The sequence below is a fragment of the Xenopus laevis genome, chromosome 7L (genome assembly GCF_017654675.1).
Source record: "Xenopus laevis strain J_2021 chromosome 7L, Xenopus_laevis_v10.1, whole genome shotgun sequence".
Lineage (NCBI taxonomy): Eukaryota > Metazoa > Chordata > Amphibia > Anura > Pipidae > Xenopus > Xenopus laevis.
Genome location: NC_054383.1, coordinates 107,046,699 through 107,059,020, shown reverse-complemented (window position 1 = coordinate 107,059,020; position 12,322 = coordinate 107,046,699).

Below are 12,322 nucleotides of genomic sequence, written 5' to 3'. Positions count from 1 at the left end.
GTTCTGTCTGACTACTTTGCTGAGCTGATTGACTACTGTTACTATGTATTAACAGAATATGGAAAAGTACGGATCCGCACACACTTTATCTTCAAGCAGATGGGGGTTAACCCAGGTTTATTGTGCCACCACTAAGATCAACGTTTCGGGGGGGGTTTACCTACCCACCCTTCATCAGGATACTCAAACTGTGCAAACAACACCTTATAAATACAAAGCCCCTCCTTGTTTACCCATAACACCTCAGTCTGTTAAGTGTTTAACCCTTTAGTGTCCATTTTTCATTTTATGTCCATTTTTCAAAGAAAGTCTCTTTTTGTGGTGTTGGGTCCGTGATGTTGTCCTTCAGGAGACGGACTGTTGTGTTACATTACAATATGAATCAATATAATACAAAACAATGCAGTTATCATGAAACAACAATAAGTGTATCAAAAGAGTGTATCAAAAAAGTATATAATGTATTAAATAAACTACTTACAGCCAGTGGGGTCATAATTTTTAACCTTACTTTTCTATGTCTTCCCACCGGCTTTTCTTATCTGAAAAAGACAAAGATAGAATCAGTGAAATATTCAGAGAAAACATGTGAGGCTAAAATTCTGTCCTTAGCCTGCATCCTCCAAACCCCACAATTCCCTGCACACATGATTTCAATAAGGAACAGAACATCACAGTGCAATGCATTGTGGGTTATGTAGTTCCTGCATGCTGTCTGTAAGATGTGGAGAAATTGTTATAATTTGTAACATTGGTGTTTAGTCCCTCCTTCCCTGCCAGGATTTCAAATGATGCAGAAAGAGAAGAACTGTTACACAGCTGGATTTCAGCATAGAAAATGGCATTTATTTATACTTTTTGAAGAAACAGGTAACTGTGATGGGTATATTAAAGGGTTTCTGTGTTATGTGGGCTTCTTTGTTCCCCATTCATTTCTTATCCTTTCTTTAATCTGTTCAGAAAGCTCCGAATTACGGGAATCTAATCTTCTAATTAATTTTCAACAAATTATTTATTTTTTCTATGTAATACAAAGCAGTACCTTGTGCTTGATTTAAACTAAGATATAAACAATCCTTACTGGAGGCAAAACAATCATATTGTGTTTATTTATAGATATTTTATAATATATGATATTATAATAATAATAAATGATTTTTGTAGATTTACAATATGGAGATTCAAATTATCCAGAAATTACAAGCAAATACAATAATTTAAATGGTTAAAAATTATTTCCTTTTTCACTGTAATAATAAAACAGTAGATTGTGCTTGATCCCAACTAAAATATTATTAATCCTTATTTGTGGCAATACAATCCTTTGGGGTTTATTTCATGTATAAATTCTTTTTTTATTAGATAAAGTATGGAGATCTAAAATACGGAAAGATCCCATTTCTGGAAAAGACCAGATCCCCATTATTCTGTATTACAGGTCCCAAACATAGCTGTACAGGGACGGTGCAAATAATATGTTACAGTTGCACCATCTGGTTTAGTAAAGCTTTAGTAAAGTAGAGTTCAGCTGAAGGCACTGAATGTTGCGTGCTCGTGTCTTACTTTGCAATGAGTAGTAAGCAGTAGAAGACTCTGTAGACTCTGCTGGTCCCCAAAAGCACAGGTCACCATCAATCCTTAGGGCAAGGCCAGACGTGGCGTTTTTACGTTGCGTTTTTAAAAAAGAAACGCTGGGCATAAATACGCCACTGAAACCACATGCGACCGTCAACATGTGTTTTTCATGCGTTTTTCAGCACGTTTCTCTTCCCAAAATACACTTCTCATTGTTGTCATTGTTCTCATTGAGAATTTGGACGCCATATTTAAAATACGCTGTGCATTTACGCAAAGTGTGGTTTCAAACGTTCAGATCCCATAGAGTCTATTGATCTGATATTTTCTTGACGTATTGGCGTTTCTGCTGAAAAACGCCAATCCTGGAGTCCTGTGGTGGATTTCGGCTTGCAAGCGCCCTGTGTGAATTGTCATAGTGCGTTTTCCATTAGTTTCAGTGGTAGTGCAGTTTGTGTGTATTTACGCCTGGTGGAGCTTTTTTAAAAACGCAGCGTAAAAATGCCACGTCTGGCCTTGCCCATACAAACAGGTAGTAATCCAAAAAATGTTTTCTGCTTCATTGTACCAACAAGAATATATGCTGACCTAGGGCGGTCACCACATGATAAATATAATCTTTCATACACGTTCTCAGGCTGTTTTTACAGTATTTGCCAGTAATTAGTTATGAAATACACCATTACATGTTACTAGAAGACACATGCAGAGGAAAAGAAAATAAGCTGCCTTTTAAGTGCTTATTTGTCAGGGTAGACATTAAAGGCATGTGAATAGCTTAAGGTAACAAGACAACACACAATCCTGTATTATATACCAGTAAAAATGTTTAATGACAATTTAATCCCTTTCCTTTTAAAGGAACAGTATTTTTAATCAGAAAAATCTAGCCTATAACTCCTAAATTGAGAAGACGATAGACGGAATGACAAATGCCAAGCTGGAAATTGTTTGGACCCAGAAATGCCCAGAATGACCCTGTCTGCCATTGTCCTTACCCTGCATTGATAAATACTATGTATTTGCCTCAGAAGCTTTCAGATAATTATATGAGTAAGCTACTATTTAGCTATAGGGCTGCAATTCAGCTTTAATAAGGCTGATACATTTGGGTTCTGCCTATAAATATTTTATTTGTAAGTGCTGGACAAACATATGGACTAATGTCACACAAAAAAAGGTCATTTACAAAGTGCAGAGCAGAAAGAAAAGTGCAAAAGATGGGCCCAAACTGTGATGTTTTTCACATTTTGTGAAGAGGATGACCCTTAATGGCAATAAAGTTAGGGAGCTCCTGCTGGACACAAGTTACAACAGAGCCTTGTACTTCCCATCTGCTTTTGGGATTTATTGAGGTGCTTCACTTAAAGGGATCCTATCATCGGAAAACATGTTTTTTTTTCAAAATTAATCAGTTAATAGTGCTACTCCAGCAGAATTCTGCACTGAAATCCATTTCTCAAAAGAGCAAACAGATTTTTTTATATTCAATTTTGAAATCTGACATGGGGCTAGACATTTTGTCAATTTCCCAGCTGCCCCTGGTCATGTGACTTGTGCCTGCACTTTAGGAGAGAAATGCTTTCTTGCAGGCTGCTGTTTTTCCTTCTCAATGTAACTGAATGTGTCTCAGTGGGACATGGGTTTTCACTATTGAGTGCTGTTCTTAGATCTACCAGGCAGCTGTTATCTTGTGTTAGGGAGCTGTTATCTGGTTACCTTTAGGGATGTAGCGAACGTCGGAAAAAAAGTTCGCGAACATATTCGCGAACTTGCGCAAAAACGCGAGCGGTTCGCGAACGGTTCGCGAACCCCATAGACTTCAATGGGAAGGCGAACTTTAACATCTAGAAAAGACATTTCTGGCCAGAAAAATGATTTTAAAGTTGTTTAAAGGGTGCAACGACCTGGACAGTGGCATGCCAGAGGGGGATCAAGGGCAAAAATGTATCTGAAAAATCTGCCTGTGTGTGCTTGGAAGAGATAGTGTAGGGGGAGAGCTGTTAGTGATTTCAGGGACAGATGATAGTAAGTTTGCTGGCTAGTAATCTGCTTGATACTGCTCTGTATTGGAGGGACAGAAGTCTGCAGGGGATTTGAGGGACATTTTAGCTTAGGTAGCTTTGCTGGCTAGTAATCTACTGTTCTCTTTAAACAACTGCCATACGTTGACCTTGTAGGCATTGTTTGCCCAGTTTTTTTGGACGCAGCCACTGAAGCACAGTTGCCAGAAAAAATATGCCATATAAATGCTGAAAATAGTAATTTTTCGCCATACGTTGACCTTGTAGACATTGTTTGCCCAGTTTTTTTGGTTGCAGCCACTGAAAGCACAGTTGCCAGAAAAAATATGCCATATAAATGCTGAAAATAGTCATTTTTTGCCATACGTTGACCTTGTAGGCATTGTTTGCCCAGTTTTTATGGTCGCAGCCACTGAAGCACAGTTGCCAGAAAAAATATGCCATATAAATGCTGAAAATAGTCATTTTTTGCCATATACGTTGAGTCAACGTATGGCAAAAAATGACTATTTTCAGCATTTATATGGCATATTTTTTCTGGCCTCTGTGCTTCAGTGGCTGCGGCCAAAAAAACTGGGCAAACAATGCCTACAAGGTCAACGTATACACTACTACAGCGGTGGATACGGATTACGTAAAATATATTATGGCTGCTTGAAAAAAGTCACTCCGGTGTTTTTTCTGGAGACGGTAATATTATGGATATTTAGACAGAATGTGAACAAGGTCACACAGCTAGATGGCGGGTTGAAGAAAACAGTGTGCAAATAATGCCTACAGGGCAAATAATGCCTAAAAGGTCAACTTATACACTACTACAGCGGTAGTAAAATAAAAAAAGTAAAATAAAAAAAAAATGAATATTAAAAAAAAAAATTAAAGTTGGTGCTGCTGAACTACTAGGAGCAGCAGATTAGCACACCAGTCCCACTCCCCAACACTGCTAGACTAATAGCACTGGGCTCTTATAGTAGTAGTAGTAGTAGTAGTAGTAAAACAACAAAAAAATAAATAAAAGCAGTCCTTACAAGGACTACTGTTATTGCAGCAGTCAGCAGATGAGATCAGAAGCAGGACAGCTGCCCACTGCAGCTACATACAGAGCACTGCAGTAGAAGGTAGATTACTAGCCAGCAAAGCTACCTAAGCTTAAATGTCCCTCAAACCCCTGCAGACTTCTGTCCCTCCAATAACAGAGCAGTATCAAAACGATTACTAGCCAGCAAACTTTCAACTGTCCCTGAAATCACTAACAGGCAGCAGCTCTCTCCCTACACTATCTCTTCAGCACACACAGGCAGAGTGAAAAAACGCTGCAGGGCTTCGGTTTTTATAGGGAAGGGGAGTGGTCCAGGGGAGAGCTTCCTGATTGGCTGCCATGTACCTGCTGGTCTGGGGTGAGAGGGCAAAAAAAAGCGCCAACAATGGCGAACCCAAAATGGCGAACGTCTCGCGACGTTCGCGAACTTCCGGCGAGCGCGAACACCCGATGTTCGCGCGAACAAGTTCGCCGGCGAACAGTTCGCGACATCTCTAGTTACCTTCCCATTGTTCTTTTGTTTGGCTGCTGGGGGGGAAAAGGGAGGGGGCAATATCACTCCAACTTGCAGTACAGCAGTAAAGTGTGTTTGAAGTTTATCAGAGCACAAGTCACATGGCTTGGGGCAGCTGGGAAATTGACAATATGTCTAGCCCCATGTCAGATTTCAAAATTGAATATAAAAAAATCTGTTTGCTCTTTTGAGAAATGGATTTCAGCACAAAATTCTGCTGGAGCAGCACTATTAACCGATTCATTTTGAAAAAAAATGTTTTTTCCCATGACAGTATCCCTTTAACTTTTACTATGTTATAGAATTTTAATTCTAAGCAACTTTTCCATTGGTCTTAATTTTTTCTTTTTTTAGTTTTTGAATTATTTACCTTCTTCCTCTGACTCTTTCCATCTTTCAAATGGGTGTCACTGACCCCATTACAAAACAAATGCTCTGTAAGGCAACAAATGTATTGTTATTGCTACGTTGTATTACTCATCTTTATACAGACACTCTCCTATTCATATCCAGTCTTTTATTTAAATCAGTTCATAGTTGCTAGGGTAATTTGGAATTGCTGAGATTGCAAACTGGAGACCTGCTGAATGAAAAATGAAATAACTCAAAAAACACAAATAATGAAAAATGACAACCAATTGCAAATTGTCTTTGAATATCACTCTCTACATAAAACTCAAGTTAATTTAAAGATGAACAACCCCTTTAAAATCAGGTGGTAGATGCACAGCTCCCCTTAGTGTGCTACAACTTGCATCCTGAGTCATAGTAAATAAGCCCTATATTGTATCTCCAATACTCCCATAAGACTCCCGTTATTGACAAAACTACATACCACCCCTTATGATTGGTGTTTTTTGTCTTAAAAATGCTTCAGAGCAGTTATGGAACAAAAATCCACTTGTCAAGAATGGCTTTCATTTTTTTTGATGACTGGAGGAACAGGGGTGGTAATGGGCAGAGAAATGCACATGCCATTATCCATAAAGTTTAACCGTAAATAAAATATTTTCACGTTTTGGGGTTATTGGCCCTTTAAAACGTGTCACTTCTATTGTGCAGGGATTTTTAAGAGCCCCCTGCTGGTGACATTGTCACAGTAACATTTGTTAAACATTGCACATTTCTGTGAGCCTAAAAACCTACAAACAATTTATAAATGAACAGTGTTTGGTTAGAAGCACCTTCCATGTAGCCACATATCTCTTGTATGGAGGTTTCAATTCCTTATTATTGCCATTATTAGCACATTAGCCTGCCTGCCAACTTATAGCAGGTAATAAGGGTAGCTGTCAGCCATACGTTATTGTATCAATGCACAATATATTGTTTTTATATGGCAGGCCAAACCACAAAATTTGGAGGCCCATAGAGTGTGGAACTGTTAATGTAAAGCTGCATGTTCAGGCACCATGAGAAATAAACATGAACGGCTTGGCTGGAAATTTAAAGTGATTTCATGTAGGAACTCTCACAACTGAAACGCCACAACACAACTCTGTCAGTGACACTCCTGCACTTACAACAAACAAGGGAAAGTTCTGCTCACCACTAATCTTTAAAAACACTAAGCAGTGTGCAATAAGGTTGTGTAGGGACCTATAGGATCTATTAGGCTCCTATAGAGTTAATCCCCTACCTTTCTTGTATCATTCCTTATAGCTGTTGTTTATTGGGCAAAAGCCCTTATGACATGTAAGTGTAACAGCTATAGCTATAGGCCAAAGGGTGCAATACCATTTCCTGCCACACTGCTATATAGTCCTCTTTGGCTCCTGGTGTCTATGCTGCTAGGTGTTGCCATTGAGCCTGGGATCACCAAGGCCCGAGTAAAGCCATTTACCCCAAAGGGACCTGTACCTTTGGTGCTGAGTCAGGGACCAGGCAACCCTGTGAATGAGGAGTAGCTATCATTAGGGCAGACCTGTAATAGTCTCTCTAGGAGAGAGAGATAGTCAGCTTTGTGTAGCATGGGCAGCTGTGTGCTCCATCAAGGATAATAGCAGGGCTTCCCAAAAGTTTCTTGTTTGCCTTTAGAGCAGGGAACTCAGTGATAGGGAATCTAGGCTAGCAGTGGACTGCCTGTACCCTACCCGATTGATCCCGATCCCCTCACTGGTATATCGGTCTTTAAGACAGACGTATTCTTCTTGACTATTTGACTATGGGAGTGTCAGCCTCTATCATCTCTATCCTCCTCTGTGAAATGCTACATCTGCAATAACTCCTGCGTGAGTAAACCTGAGGTCACTTGCACTTTGCATGTCCTAATAAATTCCATCTGTTATTTCCACCAAAGAACCTCCTGGCGTCCAATCAATCTATTTCTGTATCCAGTAGCCTGTGTTATGTAGTTATACTACATCTTAAAGGGATAGTTTCCACTTGGCAAAGGCCCTGACCCTGTTGTGTAAGTCGCATGTAGCCAATGCTTTATCCTGCTAGTGGGTATTTGTCTAATTAAAGCCAAATAAGTGCTACAGTTGTGACCACAAAATTCACATAGACAAATACAAGAGATCCACTGCACTTAACCCATTATCAATATATTTAAGACAGAGACATTTTGTGCATACAGCTACTAAAAATGCCTTACCCTTTAAACAAAACAGGGATTGTTTGTCCATATATTGCAATATATTTAAGCTGGCCAACTACGTCAAAGTCATCCCATATCTGGCCAGTCCTACACTCAACTTTCATCTGATTCATACATTTTATAAAGGGACTAATTTTTACCTGCAACTTACTTGCTGCTTTCAAATTAAAACTCCTAAACTTGGTTCCCCTTCTATTAATCCCCCCATAAGGTTAGTGCTCATTAAATGGCTACTTTTACTCAAGCGACTGTACCTTACATAACCTTTCCCTTCAATACAGCTCTGTTTTCATTTGGTTTCTGGGGAATAGTACATGGAGAGCAACCTCTTGTTAACTGTAATAATAAAATTGTAACCAACCCCCATAAAAATCAGAAATTCTATAACATACTAAAACTTAACTTTTAGTATGATGTAGAGAGTGATATTTTGAGACAATTTGCGATTGGTTTTCATTGTTTTGTTATTTGAGGTTTTTGAGATATTTAGCATTTCATTCAGCAGCTCTCCAATTTGCAATTTCAGCAATTTGGTTGCTAGGGTCCAATTTACTTGAGCTACTATACATTGATTTGAATAAAACTGGAACATGAATAGGAGAGGGCTATAAATAGAAAGAGGAGTAATAAAAAGTAGCAATAACCAGAAATTTGTAGCCTTACAGAACATTTGATTTTTAGATGGGGTCAGTGACCCCCATTTGAATACAGGAAAGAGTCAGGAGAAAAAGCCAATTCATTCAAAAACTATAAATGTGAAAAAGTTGTTTGAAATCAGCTATTCTATAGTATACTTAAAGTTAACTTAAAGGTGAACCACCCCTATAAAAATGAACTAGCCCATCACATCATAATTTTGGATCAGTTTATAGTTGTTTTTTATACTCCAAATCACAAGCAGAGCAATGAAGGAGTTATGGACAAAAATGAAAAAAATAAAATCATTGTTATACTGTAACTGCTTTTAGAACACTTTAACCCCAGTATGTAATAAAAGCAGAACATTTGTTCAGGCGCGGTAACCGATAACCCATTGCAACCAATGAGATGTGAGCTTTTAAACAGGCAACCAATAAATGCTACTGGCCTTTTTTACTTTAAAGGGGACCAAAACCCCCGTAAAATGTTGCACAGGGGGTCATGAATGAGATCTAATGCCTCAGGGTGTATGGGGAGAGAGAATGGAAAAAAGGTGTAGAGGGGAAAGGAACAGAGAAAATGTACTTGGGGAGAAAGATTATACATTGATTGTATAAAAGGTTGGATAAGAGAAGAAGAGGCAAGGAGCAAAGTGCAAAAAATGGGTGCAGTCCACCGAGTTTTTGCACTTTGTGCACATTGCCACTGTATTTTTTGAGTGGTAGGAGGGGGGTGGCAAGTAGGCAAACCCCATCCTGCCCAACATGCAATTTGGCAAGATTAAAAGAGTCAAGCAATTTACGGGTAAAGGGTATAAGATAGCAGTATGCATTCACCCAGCATAAGTATGGATAAGCTATATTCTTTAACACTGATGGGCTGCACATAAGCAATAAATTAACAAAATTATTCCTATTTCAGTGTCGAGCTGCTTAACTTTATCCAAGGGATGCACTCAATCCACAATTTCAGCTGCTGAATACCTAAACTGAATGTGACCCTCATTTGCATAAACAAATTAGCAAAATTCCTCCACAAAATCTGCGATGAAAAAAATTCTCCCCTTCATGTGTCATTGGTCAAAAGTCATGTGATATAATGGGATCAATATAATGTCAGATGATCCCTGAGCTCAGGTGACTGACAGCAGCCAGAGAAGACTGAGTATGTGCTGTACCTGAATAGAAAATAGAAAAGCAAGATGTGTGGGGGGGCGTTTTTGGAGGTTCACTGCTATAGGCTAAAGTAAAATTAGCGGTGAAGCTTTCATCAGCTTGTCAGACCAATATATATAAGTCTACTTTTAGGACAAATGAAAAACAGGTATTTTACCCATATTTTTTAGCTTTTCTGCTCAGCTATCTGAACTGCACCCCTAATGCCTTGTTTCCTACTTCCTGGACAAAGGCCTCTAAAATAAGCTCCCCATAGACACAAAGATTTTTCTTGCCGAACGACCAATTTTAGCGAAGTGCGACCAATCCTTCGAAATTACCGTGCGGTTAGTGGGATTCGAATGATCGTACATCTTACGATTTTTCAGCCGACATCTGTCAGAAAATTGATCGGCCAGGTTAAAAAATCTTTATCGGCCCCAGTGCAATCTATCTATGTTTGCAGGGACAAGCAGGCAGCTCCCCTTTGTTTTCCTGGCAAATTGTCTTTTTAGTTGATGGACAATTCGTACGATCGTTTCGAGATAATCGTGGTCTCATGATGACGTTCAGATCTTTTAAAAATCTTTACATCTATGGCCTAGATGTAAAGATTTTTAAAAGATCCGATTGTCATCATGAGACCACGATTATCTCAAAACGATCGTAGATAGATATTGATCGATCAATCGATAGATAGATAGATAGATAGATAGATAGATAGATAGATAGATAGATAGATAGATAGATGAAAATGGATAGATAGATAGATAGATAGATAGATAGATAGATAGATGATAGATAGATAGATAGATAGATAGATAGATAGATAGATAGATAGATAATAGATAGATAGATAGATAGATAGATAGATAGATAGATAGATAGATAGATAGATAGATAGATAGATAATGGATGGATAGATGTTAGAGAGAGAGATAGATAGATAGATAGATAGATAGATAGATAGATAGATAGATAGATAGATAGATGATAGATAGATAGATAGATAGATAGATAGATAGATAGATAGATAGATAGATAAATAGATAGATAATAGATAGATAGATAGATAGATAGATAGATAGATAGATAGATAGATAGATAGATAGATAGAAAATGGATGGATAGATGGCACATACATTTTTTTTTCTTAATTCTTATTTCTTAAAATAAACACTCAAAAGTGGAATTTATACAGGCATAGGACCTGGTATCCACAATGCTCAGGACCATGGGTTTTCTGGGGTCTTTCTGTAATTAACATCTCCATACTTTGCCTACTAAAAATCATTTAAACTTTAGTTTAGTTTCAGAATGATGCACGATGCATGTATTTATTTGCTTGTATACTGAAGAATTGTTTTTAAAAAAAATTGTGTTTAACAAATATTAAGTTGTTTGGGCTAAAAGTTATTGTTTATTTTTCCCATCTTTTATTTTATTTCTTTTTAAATCATGTTTATTTTCATCATTTAATTTCCTATTAATGATGTGAGCACATCTTTTAGTGTGTGGAAAACTAACCTGACTTCAGGTAAAGCAGAAATAGATTTTTTTCTCATATACTTTCTAACAAGGTTTGATTGTGTGACTGCCTGATAATCCCGGCTATAGATCATTGTGAAATACCCAGGAGGGATCATGGAGTCAGACACAAAGAGGGGAGAAACTGTGAGATGTGGGATTGCCATAGTGCAAGAATCATGGAGAAAGGACATCAATCTACACGTGGGATCAGCAAAACGTGAGAGCAGATTACAGAGCACTTTAACTTCACATGTCCTGAAATGGAGACTTTCCCTGCCCCCTATATGGGCACCGACAGCTTTTGTCCTCTATACTTTCCTATACTGCCCTCATTTCATTGGAGACTTCATTAGGTATCAATAAAAAAACAATAATCATTTATTACAATCCAATTTTTGTTAGCAAATACAGCGCCTGTGATAGAATGCGGCCGCTCCTGCATAAATCTCTATTAATTCAGCCACTGGAACAGCAGCCCTGCTCTGTATTTAATATTTATATTGTTGTCGTCTCAGCACATGCCAGCAAACCAAAACCTTGCTCCGGGATAGTGGTTTCCACTCGGATTTGGTTCTTTATTAAAAAAAAAAAAAATTATGTATAAATTTCCTTGGCCAATATATTTAAACTGAGTAAATGTAATTGGTTGTTTGGTTATGACGCAGCTGTGGCTGACGTCATCCAAAACGAAATATTTAGTAGTAATTATATTAAATAGCTTTACGTTATTATTGTTTTTTGGTTTTTTTTGTATAATTCTCTGTCCCCAACCTTTTTTTTTTTCAAATTCTCTCCAGCAGGAAAATTTGAAAGTCTCTTGTTCCTGGTAGTATTGTGGTGGCCCTGGCTGGTGGGCTTTTCCCCTGCCCCAATAGAATTTTACACCTTTGAAATGAATGATTTAATGCCCAGGAAAATGAGACTGTAGCAAATAAAGAGAGAAGGAAGGAAGCAGAAAAGCAGAGCTGGAGAGGACCTTGTTAACCCCCTTTCGATAACAGAGCCACCAAAGGGTTAAGTTGGCTACTTCTTTCATTCATTTCATTAGCAGCCAACGAATAATTTCCAGTCCCACCGGCTAAACAGCTGCAGAAGGGGTTAATGGTTTGTCTTCTGGTCTGCGCGTAAACAATGGAAGCTCTGGGTCTGCAACAACTAAAACACAAACTTGTCCTGTTTGTTGCCTTTTTCTGGCTTCTGCTGTGCTATCTGATTGTCTTATTGGTTTGGAAACTTTTGTCACAGAAA